The 7,922-nt window shown below is 50.8% G+C and overlaps 1 long non-coding RNA gene across 1 annotated transcript; it reads right to left on the bottom strand.

Annotated features, from left to right (window-relative positions):
- Nucleotides 1-679: 679 nt before the first annotated feature.
- On the bottom strand, nt 680-2,175 carry LOC111746366. Its single transcript, XR_002783069.1, has 2 exons — nt 1,900-2,175; nt 680-980 (listed from the first exon to the last, which is right to left on the bottom strand). It is a non-coding gene; the product is annotated as an uncharacterized LOC111746366 (long non-coding RNA).
- Between the last annotated feature and the right edge of the window lie 5,747 nt (nt 2,176-7,922).

Here is a 7,922-nt window from a genome sequence, read left to right as displayed (position 1 = left end):
GGCCCCAGGGCATATAGCAGCCTGCTCTGCGTGGCCCATATGGCAGAGCAAGGCCAAACGTGTAGAGTGACAGGGAGGTAGATTTCAGGCCAATATAAGGCAGAACCTTCTAATAGTCAGAACTGGTCCTCTGCCCTCTAGAAGGACATGTCCTCAGGAGGTAGTGAGTGCTCTGGGAGCTGAGGTATGCGCATTCACAGCCCTGTCTCACTCCTGTGCCTCGGTTTCCCTCCTGCCCCACATCTCTGCTCTCGCCCGCTGAGATGCTTTGCTGTGAGCATGAAGTGGAGGATGGTTTAGGGGCCAGAATATCCTCAGTCCCACTCAGAACATCAGAGTGAGAAGTGCTTCCTTGTCTTACGAATGGTAAACCAAGGCCCAGAGAGGGCCAGGGCCTTGCCCAGGGTCACAGAAGCCAGTGACACATGAGCATTGGGCTCTGCAGCCTCTCTCTGGTCTGATGTTTGGCTCTCTTACTAAGCCCTTGGAGCATCTCTCTCTGAACCTCTGAGGGCCTTGGGGATGTGCAGGTGGATGGAACCAGCCTGGAGGCCATTGCAGGCTGGGGAGACAGCAGCCCCTCAGCATCTCCCCTGCTTTGCCTGCGCTGGTGCTGTCTCTAAGCTCTGTGAATATTTTTTTCATTTTCCTTTTTGTAACCCATTCAAGAAAACCCATGCACAGCCAAAACAAGGAACTTCTGTTGGTTCAATGTTCCCTGCAGCAAACAGAATCTTCCGGTCCCCGGGCCTTCTGTGTCCCCCACGAGACTTCTGCTGGGTTGGCGTGGGGCAGGCCTGGGGGATGCAGGACAGCTCGAACACACTGTGTCCCTGCGGCATCTTCTGGAGTCTGGCAGTGGGCGGCTGCAGCCGGGGCTGGGAGGAGGGATGCTGTGCGGTTTCGATAACAGAGCCTAGGATTTTCTGGCTGTAAAATGCTGTCGTTTGTGGAGTTCTCGGCAGAGCTGCTATGGTGAGCTGGGGAGAAGAGAGAGAAAACCAAGCAGAGGGGTCCTGAGCCCCCAGCCCCTATCTCCTTTGCTCTGTTTGCCATGTAGGGACCTGCAGCGCTGTGTTTTGTCTGTCCGTTATTAAGAAAGGGCGCTAGTGCTTAAAAAGAAATTAATGAAAAGAGAAGGCTTTAAAAGGTCCGATCAACAGGTAGTTTCACAGATGGGTAAACTGAGGCCCCAAAAAGTCTGAAGGATTTTCTTAAAGGACACAGAGGTGGGTGTTGTGGAAACAAGATAGTGTTTTTGTTTCTGAACGAATCTGACTCCAGCTTTTTAACCATTTGGGGGATTCTAGGAACTCTCACAGAATCTCACATGAGCCACAGCCAGTCTCCCCAGAAAAATGCACACTCTCTCCAACTCACAGAATGTTGTATATTATTTCCCACAGATTCCCTCCTACTCTAAAGCGTTCCTGTGGACCCCAAGTTAGGGCTTCCTCTGATCTGAGAGTACTGGGTATTGGAAAGAGCAATGGACGATGAGTCAGGAGTCCTGGGTTCAAGGTTTTATCCTCAGTTTCTTTATCTGTGGAATGGGGAGAGGGTGGATCTCCATGGTAAGATATTACTGGACATACTGGCTTCTGATGAGGCCACATGTGGCCTATACCGTGGCCCCTTGGGTGGAGCTGTTCCAGTGGCTTCCCCCCGCTCTGTCCCTTCCTCAGACATTCTCGTCCTGTCTGCTCTGGGTTCCACGCTCCCAGGTGTTGCTCTGTGCTAAGTGATCAGATCGGCTAAACTGAGCTGTGAGTTACTGACCACCAAGAGATCTTGGATGCTAATCCTCCCACAGATACTAGATCTGTCTGCATTTGACAGACGGGCACTTCTGAAATCACCCAGCTTATCTCAGAGAGGTCGAATGCTCAGGTATCTTACCTGAGAGTGAGGAGGCCTTTGGTGAGGAGACTGGATTTTGATTAGGAGGTGCCTATCACATAGCATCCAGGCAAGATGGTGAGAAGCTAGATATCTGGGCTGGAATTCTCGAGAGAGCTGCTTTCTAGACGCGGATCTCAATCTCGAATGATGGTCAGTGGCTTTCACCATTTGGGGGGAGTATCAAAGTATCCTTTGTGAAGCTGATGAAAAATATGCATCCTCGGCCCAGCACGATACACAAACACGGGCTGGGGAGACAGCAGCCTCTCCTCTCCCCTGCGTTGCCTGCTGTCTCTAAGCTCTGTTAATATTTTTTATGGAAGTTTTAGGTGTGTTCGGGAATGTCCAGAGTCACCCCAGAGATTCCAGCTAATGGCCTGGGGAGGCGAGATGAAGGGAGAACAGGAAATAGCAAAGTTGGGGGGAAGATGAGAAAGGGAAAGGACTAGGGTGGGGTGCAGGGAGAGTGCAGTGACCCAGAAACCAAAGGGAGACGGAGCTTCACAGCCGGGTGGTCAGTGGGGCCAAACGCCAGCTGATATGGGGCCGGTGAGGTGGATCAGGCCCAGTGGGGCCGGGACTGGGGGGGGAGGGGAGGACATTGGGTGGGAAGGCCTGGCACAGCTTTTCTTCCAGGGAGCCCGAGGGTGGGAACCAGATTGTGGTGGGTTCATGAGCGTGGGAGGTGGGAAGAGGAGGCGGCGGATGTCGGACACTTGTTCTGGAAGTTTGGCAGCAAAGAACGGAGGAAGGAAGTGGCCCAGGCTGCTGGGTCGAGAGAAAGGTTCTTGGTTTAAATTTAAAAAAAATTTTTTTTGGGCAAGGTGGTTATTTATTTTTCTAGAATAGGGGAAACCTGGGTGTGTTTGAGGAAGCAGCCAATGAAGGGAAAACCTTAAAGACTGTCAGGACCCCTGACAACCAGACCCCCAAGGAATACGGAGTACAGAGTGGAGGGAGGGTTCCAGCACTGTGCCATCTCCGTCGGGCCCCCACAAAGTGTTGCTGTCTGCTGCGACCCACAGGCACCCCCAGGGGTCTGGGTGCTCGGGGTAAAGGTAGGGGGCAGTTTCTCTTAGAGGATGTTGGCAGAAACCAGTCTTGAGTAGCAGGAACCTCTCCCCATCTCTACATAGCAGAACTTCTCACGAATGGCCTAGGAGGAAGTGAGCTAGGGACCCTCATCTCCATCTTTCAAGTGGGAAAATGGAGGTTTAGAAGGATAAGCGAGCTGGTAGCCAAGCTGGGTGAAAACTCAGGTCTTTCTACTCCTCATTAAATGCTCCTGGTGTTGCACCCGGCTGCCATGTCAGCATTTTGGGGTGTTTCAGGCCAGAGAGGATGGTGAACCCCCTGTGGGCTGGCAGCCAGCAACTCCCAGGACATCGTGCCTGCCTGGCATCCAGAAAGCAATTTCCCAGTGTGAATCTTGCTTTTCACAGCCCATTAGCACGTTCCCACATTCTCGGCCATGCTGGACCCACTCTCCCCCGGCCCTCTCCATCTGTCTTTTGGAGAGCAGGGCATGGCTTCCTTTCTGCTCATACTCATGCCTGCACACACCCAGGGGCAGGCCGCTCCGTCCGAGGGAGCAGCCCTTTCCCCTCTTCAACGGGACCCCCACCCCCTCTCCTAGCTTGCTTTTTCCCTGAGCTTGGCAAACAAGGTCCATTTTGCTTCTGATGATGCCAGCTGTTCTCATCACTTCGTAGGTAATGATGCCTATAAAAGGCAATGCTTCCTGAGCATTAAGTGCACTCCAGGGACTGTGCTACCCATTGCATACCTTACTGTCTCATCGAATCCTTGAAAAGGCTGTACGGGGTGGGCACTATTCTTATCTAATTTTACAGGGGAAGAAACGGGCTTACCAAGGTTAAATAACTGGCTAGTAAGCGGTCGAACCATGATTTGAACTTGATTTGTCTGGTTCAGGAGACCCTGTTCTTATCCGCATAGAACTCTACTATTTAATATGGGGGTCACTAGCCACATATAGTGATTTAAATAAAATAATACAAAGATTTTAGTTCTTTAGTCCTACTAGTCACATTTCAAGTGCTGTAGTCATATGAGCCTAGTGGCTGCCACATTGGACAACACAAATGAATTCCTGCATCACAGAAAGTTCAGCTGGATGGTATAGAATATTAAAGATGGAAAGGCCTCTGTTATTTAGTCTCATCCCCACCCCAACCCCATGTTGAAGACGAAGAAATTGAGGCCATGTTGGTGCAGACCTCTGTCCAAGACCTCCCAGCACGACTGAGACCTGAGATTCTGTCTCTCCAGTGTCCGTCTGCCTCACGCACACACCTGTCCTCACCCACATTCTGTGACCTTCTCGCTAACGTGGATGTGCACTTCCTACCCAGGGTGACGCATGTGCTTTGTCACACCTGGAGCCACATGGCATCATGTACACCAGGGCCCTGACCGAGCTGCCAACACATACCTATGAGCAGACACATTTCCTCAACCTTTGTACCCAGGCACGCTTTCGCAGGCACCCCCGGGACCCGCACATGACACCCTACATTCACACAGGACCCTGGTATGCAGGCCTCATCCTTTCCTCTCGGACTCCGGGTCACTTCTTCCACCCTGCTCTCCCCACCTGGGCCTCCTCCCCTCGCCCACTCTATCCTGTTTCCAAGCTCCTGCCCACCCACTTGCTGGCCACCTGCTCAGCTCAGGGCTGGGGGAGGAGTGGGCTGGCTCTTCTGTTTGCCAAGGCAGCTGGACTGTGGCCACTTGCTCACTCAGGACGAGAATGCAGAAATATGCCCTTTTTAAACAGAAGATATAAAAGAGAGGAAGTTAGGGCAGCAGGCTTGCTGCCTCCGCTCTCATTTTTGCTACAGAGTCTCCTCTGTCCCTCATCTCCTTGATCCCAGCTCTGCAGCAGGCAGGGAGGAGCCCTCCCGCTAAGGATGGAGACCTGAGGATGCACAAGTAGAAAGAGGGGCTCCTTGGCCCCGGTCCTTCCTCACCCCATTTGGGACTCCATGTGCCTGGCACTGTGCCCAGTCTTGCGCACTTTGCCTCCTTTAATCTCCCCAACACACTGAGGAGGTAGATGCTATTATAGCCCCCATTTTATAGGAGACAGAGAAGTGTAATGCCAAGTTCAATATTATAGTCAGTTGGGGGTGAGTCATGATCAGACCACAGGGCTTTGTGAGCCCAGAGCCCCTGCTCTTGAGGGTCACGGTCTCCTGCCTCTGGTAGAGTCAAAAGAACACATTCAGGTGACGTGGGTTCTCTTCACAACCCCACTTGGAACATGCCTGCTCCTGATCTGTTTGTTAAGTGGGGGATCATAGTTCCAATGTCACAGGGTTGCTGTGAGGGCCCAGAAGGAGCTGCATTTGTAGGAAGGACACCTTCTGGTTGTGTGAGAGGCTAGTGTCCTCTAAATCAGGAACTCTGAACTGGTTTTGATAAACTCTCCCTCTGAGCATCTGCTAAAGCCATGCACCCTTGTCCAGAAAAACACACACACCCCTCTACTCAGAGGCACAAGATGTCCTTGGGGGTTACAGGACCCCTGTGGCTGCCCCATACATGGCCTGTACCTCTAGTTAAAACCCGGAATTGACACAGCAGCTTGGGGCTGTGATCTGAGGAGGAAGTTCAGCACTTCTGTTTTACAGGCGGGGCTCCTAGCTTGGCTCCTGGGGCAGAGCCAGGGTCGTGGGGTCTGGGGATGTCTCTGCTCAGCGCCCCATGTCAGTGCTGGTGTGATGGAGGGCGGAGGGCACAGGAAGGACTTTTCCAGAGGGGCACAAGAGAGCGACAAGCTGGCTGGAACAGTGCGTTCAATGAAAGTACAGATTCCTTGGGCCCACGCCCAGCGGGTTGGATTTGGTGGATCTGGACAGGGCCTTGGAGTATGTATTTTTTAAAGATCCCCGAGAGATACTGAAGCAGCTGATCTGATAACCATTAATTTTAAAATCTTTACCTAGAATGGAGTTTTGTTTTTCTAGAGAGGAAATTATATCCCTCCCCACTTCCCTACCGTATTAACCAAACTCCATCTCGGGACCAAGCATGGAAGGGTACCCCCGACTTGCTGCTTTCCTCCAAGCGAAGAGCAGGCAGGGGCTGTGCACCCCCAAGGGGGGCCCAATCGCTGTGCAAGGCTCTCCATTTGTCCATGAATTCTGGCCTTCTCCAGCTTTCCTACAAGGTCGTGTTTCCCGGTCTCCAGCCTCTCCCAGCTCTTTATTCCTCATCCTTCTCCACAATTTCCCACCGCTCTCTTCATGCTATGCAGACATGAAGCCAGTGACGCGAGACCCAGAGGTGTGTGCGGAGCAGGCGTCCGTGCCAGCCTACAGGCTTCCTCAGCGTCTGCCAGCATCCTCCCCTGTTCCTATCAGCCTCATCTTGGTAGCTTGGATCTGTTCATATGCTTAGGAAGGGGCTCACGGTTTGGAGGATATGATGGGGTGGGCCCATGGTGGGAACCGGGACATGCAGGCCAGGAAGCGGCAGGCTCATCGGTGGGGGAGAAGCCAAAAACGTGGGCATACAAATACCCGCGTTCTCGTTGTGGGCCTGCCTGTGACTGGCTGTGTGACCTTGAGCAGTCATTCTGAGCCATTCTAAAGCTCAAAAAGTCATGAGCCCCACTCCAGATTTAAGGAATCGGGATCTGCATTTTAGCAAGACACCCGGGTGATTCATCTGGACATTAAAATCTGGGAAGCCTGACCCGTAGACTTGCTTCTTGTCATTAACTTGTGGTGACCGCGGTCAGTGTCTGGCCCCTCAGGGGCCTCCTTTGTGACATGAAAGGGTTGGAGCAGATGGCCTTTGTTGTGGAAGGTATGACATGGCAAATCTAGCCCTCAAACTAGTTTTGTTTGGCCCAATATTATGTTTACATTTTTTTGGAATACGTTTCTAGTATTTAAAAATTGGGAAATTTCACATAAATACTTGCTTCAAATTCTCTTCCGACCACCAATAAAATCTCAGGAACTTCTTAAAATATATGAAAAAAAAAAAAATGCTCAGCCTCACTCTTAGTCCGAGAATTACAAATCAGATCTACACTGAGTTGCTATTTGCCACCTGTCTCACTAGCAAAGATAAGAAATTTTGATAATTTTGATAATTTCTTATCTTTGTGGATAAGGGCAGAAGAAAATGGTCCCCTCAGATTAGTATGTGAAGAAGTTAAGTTAGTACAAACTCTGTGATGGAAAGTCTCTCGTCATTTGTCAGAATGACCAAACAACACCTACCCTTTGACCAAATAACACCGATTCTGAAGAGTTTATTCACAGAAGCTTGCACACACGGGAAATGTAATTCTAATGAACACATATGAGGTTAGTCACTGCAGCATTGTTTGCAATACCTATAGATTGGAACTAATCCAGCTGCCCATGGATAGTGAGCTGGCTAGGTAAATGGTAGACAGACATGTGATTAAATACGATACCAGGGACAGCTCTTTATGTAATAGAAGGAGGCTCTCCAAAACATTTACCGAAAAATGGAGGATGCAGAACAGGTTGCAAGGTCAAGTAGCATTTGTGTGTGGGAGAGTATCTGTGGAAAGATGCTCTGATAACATTGGAACATTGGTTGTCTGTGGGGAGGGAACCTCTGAGACTGGGGTACAGAGGCAGGAAAAAGTCTTTTAACTAGCTATACTTTTGCATCTTTTGAACTTTGAACCATGTCAATGTGTTAACTACTCAAAGAATAAAAAACTAAGAACTCTCAGGGACCTAGATTCTATGATCCTAACACTACGTGATTCTAACGTTTTATAATTTGGGGAGCCTAACTTATCATGGCTCTGGAAAGCTCATCTCTCATGAGGCTGAGCCCCTCCTAAACCACCATTCGTGGTTTCTTGAGTCTCCGGCCCTCCTCTGTCCCTGAGTTGGGCCACAGTAGAGCCTATAAAGCTCAAGCAGCCCTGAAGGAGGGCTTCCTGCCGAGCACGGTGCAGTTGCATGAACTCTGGTGTCTCCTGGGATGCAGCCCTCAGGGCC

The sequence above is a fragment of the Pteropus vampyrus genome, unplaced genomic scaffold (genome assembly GCF_000151845.1).
Source record: "Pteropus vampyrus isolate Shadow unplaced genomic scaffold, Pvam_2.0 Scaffold185, whole genome shotgun sequence".
Taxonomy (NCBI): domain Eukaryota; kingdom Metazoa; phylum Chordata; class Mammalia; order Chiroptera; family Pteropodidae; genus Pteropus; species Pteropus vampyrus.
Note: the sequence above shows the minus strand (reverse complement) of the source record. Positions and strands in the feature narration are given on the sequence as shown.